Source organism: Peromyscus eremicus, chromosome 9 (genome assembly GCF_949786415.1).
Source record: "Peromyscus eremicus chromosome 9, PerEre_H2_v1, whole genome shotgun sequence".
Lineage (NCBI taxonomy): Eukaryota > Metazoa > Chordata > Mammalia > Rodentia > Cricetidae > Peromyscus > Peromyscus eremicus.
The window spans coordinates 68744447-68750985 of record NC_081425.1 but is presented as its reverse complement, the minus strand read 5'-3'; positions in this window follow the sequence as shown (position 1 = coordinate 68750985).

Genomic DNA, 6539 nt, shown 5'->3' with positions numbered 1-6539 from the left:
AAAATCACAGCTGCCAATGCTTAGCATCCTGTGCCAAAAGAAAGTGTACAAAGTTATTTAGAGAAGGGGAAGTTTTATGTGTGAGGAAATGAATACCTTGTCCAGTTCCACAAAGTGCCTGTCACAGCAGAGCTTTCCCTGAACTCCTATTTAGAGACAGCCATCAAGTCTTATTGGAAACTGAGTTTGCTGACTTAGTGTAAGACACATGTGCTTGTCTGCATTCATTTTAATTTCTGTTTAGTAGAATTCTCCCAAGAGAAGAGATCAAAATTCTAAGAAAATCTCATTTTTTAATTCATTGTGAAGAACTATGTGTTTCTTTATGACATTTTCATCCCCACACATCATTGTTTGTACATATGCACCTCATCTCCCTCCATTGTTCCAACCCCGCTTCTGCCAGTCATCTCTTACTCCAAGTATTCCCAGTCTACACCCCTCTCTTTCTTGTGTATGCAGCCTACTGAGTCCATTTGTGTCGTCCATATCTACATGTGTTCAGGCATGACAAAGTAGGATTGGAAAACCTATGTGAGCATTTGTCTCTGGAGGAATGTGATTCTATTTCTGTTAGCATCTTTGACAATCTGTAGGTCCTCATCTAGGAGTAGAACCATGTGGACTTTCCCCACCCATGTTGCCATGTCGACTGGTGTTAACATGATGTTAGTTTTCTCAGGAAACCAAGTTTTTGAGATTCATGAGGGCATTTCCCTTGAAATGTCTGTAGGAACCTGTGTAGACACAGGCATTTTTTTTTTGTCCTCTGGTTCTTACAGTCTTTCTGCCACCTCTTCTGTGATTGTCTTCATTCTTAGGTGTAGGGGTTACATTGCTGATGTATCAGTTGAATTTGGTACCATATCATCACTTATTCTTTATAGTGTCTAGTTGTGGATTTCTGACCTGTGGGGAACAAGATGTATGCAGATTTGTCTCTGGTGATTGTCATGACTGTTAATAGGTGTAGGGAGGTCCAGCTGACTATGGGTCAGAACATCCTAAAAAGATGGTCCTAACTTGTATAAGAAAGCTAGATGAGTGTAAGTTGACATGCAAGCCAGACAGTAAGGCACATTCTCCTTTGTCCTTGCTGTATCTCTTTGGCAGTAAAGTGCATTTCCATGCTGGAGGTAATGCTGTATGGAATAGAAAGCAGGCCTGATATCAAGTGTATGCACTGATTCCTGTGGTGATATTTTATTTGTGCACCCCAATAAAGCTTATCTGGAGATCAGAGGGCAGAGCTAGCCAACTATATTAAACATAGAGATTAGGCAGTTGTAGCACATTCCTTTAATCCTAGAATTCACAAGGCAGATATCCATCCAGATCTCTGTGAGTTCAAGGCCACCCTGGGAACAGAGCCAGGTGTAATGGCACATGCATTTAATCCCAGCACTAACCATAGAGGTCTGGAGGTCTGTACAGACAGACAGGAAGTGATAAAGCTGGGTGGAGAGAGAAAGTGATGTATCTGGATAAAGAAAGGAAGTAAGATGGCAGAACACAGAAAGCATATAGGCATGGGTATACAGGAAGTAGCTCTCTCTTGAGACAGAGGAGTTGTTTAGGTGAGGTTGGCTGGCCTGTTCTGTTTCTTCGACTTTTCAGCTTTCACCCCAATATCTGGATCCAGATTTTTATTAATAAGACCATTTAGCAATTCATGTTACATTTTAGGATTAATGTCAAATTCTGACTAGAGTAGTCTGTGATGCTGTATTCTCTGAGCCAGTTGCCTTGAAGCTAATCTGGATATTGGATCATCTGGAGACCTCTCAGGGGCTCCTGGCTAATCAAACCATATTATCGCGGAAGCAATCCATAGGTTCTCGTCTTCTGTGGAAACAAAAGCAGAACCTCTTTTCCAAAGTAACATATCCTTAGAAACAAATTTTGAAGACAAGATACCTTTAAAATATACCTATTAGTTTAACTCAGCAGCCTTTATAATCAAATGTCTCTCTCCAGTTAAAAAAATCCAAAGACAATATAATCTAGACTTTCTGTGTGATTTCCATCTTTACATGGCTTATTATATTACTTTTACTGTCTCTTTAAAGACTTTATTTTTTAAACTATCTATTTCTTTATATTACTGTCTACCCTCCTTTTCCTCTCTCTTCCAAATCTACATACATTTTTACACACTTGTAAACTGTTTGGAGGTTTATTCCATCTGAATCTGTTTTATTGTGAATCTGTAATGCTTTTCTGATCATTGCTTTAAACTGCAGCATGGTTAGGACTGAAACAGCAGCTTTGGCTGCTGACTCCACCCACCTCAGCTTCCCAACATGGCAGAGGTACATTTACATCCAGCTCTGGGGAGAACCATACTTACCATTGACTCTTGGGAAACCATAGGTCTATGTTTCCATTCAACAGCCTGTAGCCCAGAAACTTATTTATTTATTTATTTATTTGTTTGTTTGTTTATTGTTCCATACTAGCAAAAGGTAAATCTACCCGACAGCATGCTGAATGGCTTGGAAATGCCACTGTGTACCATGGCAGGAATCTGTTATGTCACTTAGCTTAATGGTGGCTGGCAGCCAGCACCATCTCACAGGCAGCTGTAAGGAAAAGAGTGTCTGAGCTGCTGCTGGCATGAGACTGTGAGACTAGGAAGCCCAGTGTAGCTCTGTTTCTATACATTCAGAATCTTTAAGCTTTCTTAGCTCTATGTCGATCCATGCCCCACATTGGGTGCCAAAATGTAGCTGGAAGTTTTTCTGTGTCCTGTCTATTCCCACAGCCACTTGGATCCAAGTAAACATACAGAGGTTTATGTTAATTACAAACTGTATGGCCTATAGCTTAATTTCCTTGCTAGCTAGTTCTATCATATTAAATTAACCCATTTCTATTAATCTATGTTTTGCCACATAGCTGTGGTGTTACCAGTCTGCTGGCATGTTGCTCCTTGGGCTGCAGGCCCACATCTCCCTGCCTCTGCCTTTCTTCTTCCTGCTTCTCTCCTTGGATTTCCTGCCCGCCACTAAACTACCTTGCCATAGGCCAAAGCAGCTTAATCCTTAACAAATGGGAACAATATATATTCCCAGCACAATACAGAAAAACATCCCACAGCAGTTCATCATTTGATGTTTGGAACTCACTCATGATTTTCTGAACTCCAACAGGCTTGAACATTTCCACTTGTCTTAGCACATATATCTTCTCTTGTAGGCCTAAGCTGATTCCACTCTACTTGTTGGTTGTCCCACAGTCCTAGCGTCTTCAATATGCTTGAATCTCCACTGCTACCGAGGCTACACTTTCATTAATGACCTCTCCTGCTTCTCATCATGACTCCTTTAATCCTGGGATCTCTCTGAGACTGTGTCTACTTTTACATCATTTTACATAATTATTACACATTATTTTTTATACATTATTATTTACATAATTTTACATTAATTATTATGGTTTTGTAGTATATTTTGAAGTCAATAATGGTGATAACCTCCCTCAGTATTCTTGTTACTTAGGTGTGCTTTGGCCCTCTTTGGTCTTTTGTACCTCCATATACATTTTTAGGTTGTTTTTCTTTCTATGTCTGTGAAAAAATAGTCTTAAAATTCTGTTCATGGTTCACATGAATTAATCATGTAAAAACGGCCTTTCTATCAAAAAGCAGTATGTAGATATGATACAATCACAGTAAAAATTCCTGGCATATTCTTAAGTAGTTTCTCTTTCCTTCTCTAACAGTACTAGTGTTCAATGTCTTGTATTGAGCTATTTGATAAATTTTTAATTAATTTTTCTCAGGTATAGTTTCATCCTACTACATAGAGATATCTATTTTTTTCCCAGCATCATTTCCTGAAAGTGAATTTTCACCACAGCATTGCTATAGCTATATTGCTTTATGAGTCCTCAAGCATAATCACATTGGTTTATGTGTCTCTTTCATTAGAGTAAAATATTTTGTTCCCAATATGGTGTCCTATAATTAGATACCAGAAATTGTGAAATCTCCTGCCTTACTATTTCTACTTAGGATTAGCTTTGACTATTCTGGATATTTTGTGATTCCCTATGCTATTAATGCTTTTATATCCATGTACATTATAATAGTGGGATTTTGATAGTGATATTACTGAATCTTTACAATGCCCTAGGAAAAAGGAACCCCATGGACACATTACTCAAGGGTCAAATGAAATCAGACTGTGTCCTAGACTACCCCAGCCCAGTGGATGCCACAGCCTGGCACCTATACACTGGGCCTCCTGGTATTTATTTAATGTATTATCCTGTCCCAAGCCAGAAGAAGCAGGGGGTAAAAAGAGAGTTATCCAGGGCTTCATGAGCACCCTCAGTGGGCTTGGAGATTAGCTCTCTAAGAAGTTCCAAGGTATCTGTGCCACATTCTAAGCCCACTAGAAACCTATGATAACATATGATAAGGCTTACTCACAGCTTCAAAGAAGGCACCTTGGCTTCAGGGCCCTCAGCCATGTGCTTTCAGAAGCCCAGAGATAACCGCTACTTGTACAACCACTCAGGTATTGTAGGGATTCTTAAATCACTTGCTTGGTGCTTCAGACTCGTGTTATTGGAGAAGCCATGCAGGGGTAGAACATAGTCACCAATCCCAAAGCCATCCTCACTGACAGCCCAGGACACCCAGAACTGGCAGGAAAGGCAGTCTCTTCCCAGATCCACTGGTTCTAATACCTCTCAGGCTGAATTGGAGACCAGTTTGCCACCCATGGCTGGAAAGCCAGAAACTTGAGGGGTCACTGGAAGATAACAGCACTCAGTGCCTTAACCCTGTTAGTGGTTGTGATATAAAGCATGAATAACTCAGGCTTTGCCAGGACACTCTCCTTTCCCTATTATTACTGGTACACAATGTAAAGGACTCTAGTGGCATCAAAGTGCAGTGATAGTATTGAAATCTCATTAATTCCTCTGTGCCTCCTTCCACACTCAAAATGAAAGCAGAGGGTCCCAAGCACAAAGGCTATATAGCCTTGTCACTTCCTGACTCTGTCAAACTAACTATCATGAATCCTTGTGGGTCAGCCCTTTAGGAAATCAGAGAAGCAAGAGAGTTCTATTTCTTTCCAGGAGTTTCCAATTTCTGAGTCTTAGTCCTGGAATGCTCAAGGCCATCATATCCAGAAAGCTCCCAAGTTCCTTCCATAAACTCACTGTTTCTTCCCCAGGAACATTTATTTCTCCATGTTTTCCAGTGACACCTAGGGCCAACTTCCTTCATCTTCACTCTGGTTTCTCCTCGCTGTCCATTCTCTCTCCCAAGTAGATGCCCTAGTCTTAACAACATGCCTATAGGCAGACCTTATAGGCACTGAACAAATGTCCTACGGTCACATGGTGTTGCCACAACACTAGTGACATCACAGGGGATTCCAAGAGCTCTCCAGGATACAATGGAATTCCAGAGAATGGACTGCTGATGTCATGGGGCACAGCCTTTGCGTTCTTGCTAGTTAGTTCTCTCTGAACTGACCATGATCTGAGGTTTCCTTTCCAGGAGTTTCTCCTGTGACACAGGGGAAGCCATTCAGCTCCTCCTCCTTCCAAGGCTAGATATTTCTCTATGCTTCATTAGACTCTTTTCACTACTTCACCCATGGGGAGTTGAATGCTCACTTTATAAGCACTGCCCAAGAATGGTCCTTCCCCTCCTTAACATCCATACTCAATAATATGACAAAAAGCACGCCAAGAACTTAGGTCAGGATGATATGGAGGATGAGGATTGAGTCTTCTGGAGTGAACAAGCAACTGGGGAAGGCTAAGGTTAAGGGGAGGTGGCCATTGAGAATTTGTACGTGGGCTGAGACTGTTATGAGAACCAGACTGCTCCAGACTGTCCTCTCTCCATGCCTGGTGTATTAGTCAGGGCTCTCTAGATTAACAGTTATAAAATGAATACATAGTGGAAGGGGATTTGGTACAATGGCTTACAGGCTATTGCTCTAGCTAATCCAACAATGGTTGGCTATGAATGGAATGTCCAAGAATCAAGTAGTATCTCAGTACACAAGACTGGATGTCTTAGCTGTCTGCAGTATATGCTGTAATCTTAAAGAAGTAGGCTCTAATGCCAGTGCATTAGATGGATGTGCTAACAAGTGAGAGAAAGCAGAGAAAGAGTAAAAGCTTCCTTCTTCCCTGTCCTTTTATAGGCTTCTAGCAGAAGGAGTGGTTCAGATTACATCTGGATTAAAGATCTGAATTAAGGGTATGACTTCCTAACTCAAAGATCCAGACTAAAGTAGTTCTTCCTACTTCAAATTAAGCTGGAATGGATCAGAGGTGTGGCCTCTGTTTGGGGGGTTTTAGTTAATCCCAGACATAGTCACATTGAAACCAATAATAGCTATCAAAGTCTTAATCCCACCTACTAACATTCTTGAGGAAATGGCTCCATTAGAGATTGAAAAGAAGGAGTGGCATAATCAATAGGTACATGTGAATTTGCTGTAGATCTCATGGCCATGATGATTTTAAGTGGCCTCTTTACAGTCATGGGTGGCTAAAATAGGATG